Here is a 5000-nt window from a genome sequence, read left to right as displayed (position 1 = left end):
CCTCGCTACTTCCAATCCACTTTCTTCCAAAAGTCATTCTACTCCACGATTTGCCCTGTCCACTTCCATTTCCTTTCCATTATTTATTTTCTTATTTCCCATTCTTCTCTACCCTACACTTTCATTATATCTGTTCTCTTCGTCTCTATTCTCTTGTCTCTTTTCTGTATCATCATCCCTAATACAATTATTCCGTTCCCTCACTCCCTTCAATTGTGTCCTCTATCAATTTCCTCCATCTCTTCACATATCAGACCTTCCCCTCTATTTACTTGGAGCGGCTGCGAGTATCAGGGGAAGATTCGTCTCGCGATGGCTTCCTTTGGGATTTTTTTTTTTTTTCGGGGAGGTGGAGGGGCAATAAATAATTTCCTTCTAGCTAGCGCCAGAAGATTCTATTCACCCTGGAAGGACCTTACACCCAAAAGAAGTTAATCAGCTATCTCGATCAGACCATCTTGAATAACTCACTTCGGAGATTTGGATCATCATCAACTCATAGATGTTGTTCTGGCTATCACCAGACGATTCTATTCAATTTAGGACATGTGAGGACTTATCTGCTATATGCTACAAAGTTAAGCCAATCATTACATAAGTCCACAGGGGACATTTCATTCTGGCTCTCATCATCTGATGATCTTTTTCCACATGTGGGGTGTTCTCTACCCACTAGACTCAAGTCAGTTGAAGCCAACATTATTACAACTTAGCCCCCCCCAAAAAAACAAAAACAAAAAAAAAAAACAGGAAGATATGGGATATTCGAAAGAAATAGAATAAAGCGAGCGTCCCTGGAAAGACACGTTTAAAACATACAGAAAACGGGCTTTGGCTATTTCCATGTCTACTTGCATCCTGCCTGCTCCCTCCGTCCGCTTAATCAGTCGCTTCCCACTTCCGGGCCTGTCCAGCTCACCATCCATCTTTCTATTGACTTTTGCTTTTCAGCAGCAGACTCCAAACATCCGCTTTACCGAAATCGTCCAACCATTACTTCTACCAGTTCATTACTACAAATTCACCCCTATGCTTCGGAAGGTAGACAAGGCAGCTGAATAAAATAGTCTGGGATTAAAACGTAGAAAAGAAAAATTATTGGAAGGGATGGGTTTCATAGCATTACCTGTTCCTCTGGAATCGCCTATTGGTTAGCGGGACAAAGTAAACTGTCCCATCAACTGGGAAGGAGATTCATAGCTGTTCTGATTGATATTTGTGAGATGATTTTGTTCATTTCACGAACGAGCCCTGACCTAAACGTGTCTCAACCAGTTGAAATACCTGTCAAGGTCTTTCATATAAAATTGTCCCTAATACAGTATTAAAAAAAAAAAAAAAAAGACTGAATAAAATTGTCCCAAATATTTCAAAATAGGATTCATAAAGTACCACGGAACTGATAAATTAATGCAATTTCCTTGGAGTATTTCCTTCGCAGTTTCTCTTCCTACTATTCCACAAAATTCTCTTCACCACACATACCATCTGTTCTCTTACTATCATCTTCCATGCGGGGCGAGGTGACGTCACATTGGGTACATTTACGTCAGTTGCAGTGGATTTCTTTGAGTGAGGGAGATTTCGGTCACAGCACTTAACCTTTCGGACCATACATAATTAATCTATATATATATATATATATATATATATATATATATATATATATATATAAGATAAAAATAAAAATAAAATAAAATAACATAAGAAGAACTTCATTAATGAATAAAGAAAATTAAAAAGAAAACAGTTTGACACACAACTGAGCCTTGTGACAAACCAACAAAAGGTTTTGGTATACATAATGCAAGAGTAAAAATCTTAAAGTTCTAAAAACTAATGATCTAGAGGTGTGTTTCTTAGCCTTTTCCGATCTCATAACACTTTGTAGTCAGATTTAGGTAGCAGCCTCTAATACGTGGTTACAGGGACTATACCTGCTACAGTACAGCAAGGAACAGACTTTACAAAAGATCACAAAGGAGGAGCATGCCGATAGGAGACCTTTTGGTCCATAACTATGTCGGATGCAAAAAAATAAAAAAAAATAGATAAGAATTGTAATAATATAGATAATAAATAAATAAGATAAATAAATGCATAGGTATAGTTAGATAATAAACAAACAGGTAAATAAATGATAATGAATTGATAGATAGATAATAGTAAATGAATATCAAGCAAATAACAATAGACAGACAAATAATAACAAGCAAACAAAAAAATAATATGAAATAGATGGCATGCATTACAGCATCTTGCTTAGGTGTTTATCCAAATGAATCTCAAAGCTTTGAATTGAACTACATTGCACTGCTTCTGCAAGAAGTTTATTCCATTCATTAACTACACGGTTGGTAAAACTGTTTCTACCCATTTCCAAATTAAATCTATTTCCTGACAGTTTGAGACCATTATTTCTTGTCTGATTCTCATTCAGTGTGTGAATTTTGCCATTTATCATGTCAATTCTCTTTGGAATCTTAAAGACCTGTGACAAGTCACTTCTGAGTCTACGTTTTTTTTTAGAGAAAACAAATTCATGTTTTAGTCGATTTTCGTACGATTTATTTTTGACATTTGGAATCAGTTTTGTGGCTCGCCGTTGTGCTTTTTCCAATCTGTCAATGTCTTTAATGAGATTAGGTGACTATATGGAAACAGCATATTCCAAATGTGGACGAACGAATGATTTACATAGCTTGTTAATGAGAGATGGACTTTGAAATCAAAAGATCGCCCAATCAGTCCTAGAATCTTATTTGTTTTCTCAGAGGTTGAAATACACCACTTAGGTGATTTGAGATCGTCACTAATAATTAAGCCGAGATCCTTTTCACTATCCACTTTTGTTAACAAATTTTCAAATAACTTGTAACCGTACTGTTATTCTTACGTATGTCCATAACCTTGCATTTATTTTTGTTAAATTTCATTAGCCACTTTTCACATCATTGCTCTAAGTTATCTAATTCTTCTCGAATATCTAATTAGTTTAAGTGATCATTTGCTACTCCGCACATTTTTGTATCATCAGCAAATTTGGAGGCAATAGGTTTTAGTTCGTGGTCTATATAATTTATATATACTATGAACAGAAGTGACCCAAGAACGGAACCCTGATGAACTCCACTCGTAACATTATTCCACCTGAAAGTTTCGCCATTTAAAATAACTCTCTGTTTTCGATCATTCAACTAATTTCTAGGCCAACTTAATAGGCTATAACTTACTCCGCGTGAAGCTAATCTAGTAAGTAGCCTTTCGTGGGGGACGGTATCAAAAGCTTTAGCAAAGTCTAAGTATATTAAATCTATATTGTTTCTTTTGTCATAATTCGAGATGACTGTGTTGAAGAATTCGAGTAAGTTGGTCGCGCAAGGATGTTTCCATTTTAATCCATGCTGGCTATCGTTTATCAAACAGTTAATATCTAAATGATGTTCGATAGCATCTCTGGTGATATTTTCCATTGTTTTTCCTACGATTAAAGTCAAGCTTATAGGACTGTAGTTATTTGGTTTCTTTATATATATATATATATATATATGTGTATATATATATATATATATACATATATATATATATATATATATATATACATATACATATATTAACCACGAAGAACCTACAGTCGGAATAAAAGGAAACTTTACAAGAAAGTGTAACTTCTATATTTCGGCTAATAGCTATAGCCCTCTTCAGAAAAGTACTTTCCTGAAAAGGGCTATAGCTATAAGCCGAAATGTAGAAGTTACACTTTCTTCTAAAGTTTCCTTTTATTCCGGCTGTGGGTTCTTCGTGATTATTATTTACAAATGTGCTACAACATTTTGTCTAAGTTATATATATATATATATATATATATTATATATAATATATATATATATATATATATATATATATATATATATATACATACAGTATATACTAGCCGCGGGTTTGCCGTTTGGGGTAGGCCTGCGGTACCCATGGAGCTCTTCCCCTTGAATTCCATGTGTTCCCAAAATACCGCACATCCACTTGCCCACTTCCTTCTCTCAGCAAAAAAATGAAGATTTACATGTAATCCTAAAGTACCGTACATCAGTGAGTGACTGCCGGGAGCCATCTTCTCTGAGAAATTTCTGAGAAAAATATAAAAAAATAAGATTTTTTATTTATTTATTTATTCATTTTATTTTTTTAAGAAAAAATATTAAATCCACCACCACGGCATGAGTGACTGGCGGAGCCATTTTCCTTGAGAAAAAAAAAAAAAAAAAAAAAGATATGTGAGCATTAAGGGAGAGCAACTGGAGGAAGTGGATAGTTTTAGATATTTGGGTACAAATGTGGCTGGAAAGGGTGGAGTGAAGGTGGAGGTAGAATGTAGATTGAGAGAAGCGAGTAAATGCCTTGGTGGTTTAAAAAGTGTAATGAGGAATAGGAATATGGGAATGGATGCTAAGAGGAGACTGTATGAAGGAGAGATTGTGCCAACAGCACTGTATGGAGCAGAAACATGGAACATGAGAGAAGAAAAGAGAAGGAGTTTGAATGTGTTTGAGATGAAGTGTCTGAGAAGTATGATGGGGGTTACTAGGCTAGATAGAGTGAGAAATGAGGAAGTGAGGAGGAGAACAGGGGTGGAAAGGGAGCTGGGAGATAGGGTTGATGAAAGAGTATTAGGATGATTTGGACACATGGAAAGAATGAGTGAAGAAAGACTAGTAAAGGAGGTATGGAAGGCAGATGTGGAGGGAGTGAACATGAGGGGACGTCCTAGGATGAGATGGATGGATGGGGTGAAGGGGGCTTTGGGGAAGAGGGAAATGTCGGTTGAGGAAGGACGGAAGAGGACAGAAGACAGAGGTGAATGGAGAATGATTGTATATGGAAAGTGTTGTGATGCATGAGGTGGATTGGACGGGGGAATGGGGGTGAGGTAGTGTGTGTGAGCAAAAATTTTTGACGCAGCCCGAAGGGATTTCTCCCCGTCCTCTCCTTTATATGGGGGG

This window comes from Oratosquilla oratoria, chromosome 28 (genome assembly GCF_046742065.1).
Source record: "Oratosquilla oratoria isolate Oo_2021 chromosome 28, ASM4674206v1, whole genome shotgun sequence".
NCBI lineage: Eukaryota > Metazoa > Arthropoda > Malacostraca > Stomatopoda > Squillidae > Oratosquilla > Oratosquilla oratoria.
This window is presented reverse-complemented; position numbering follows the sequence as displayed.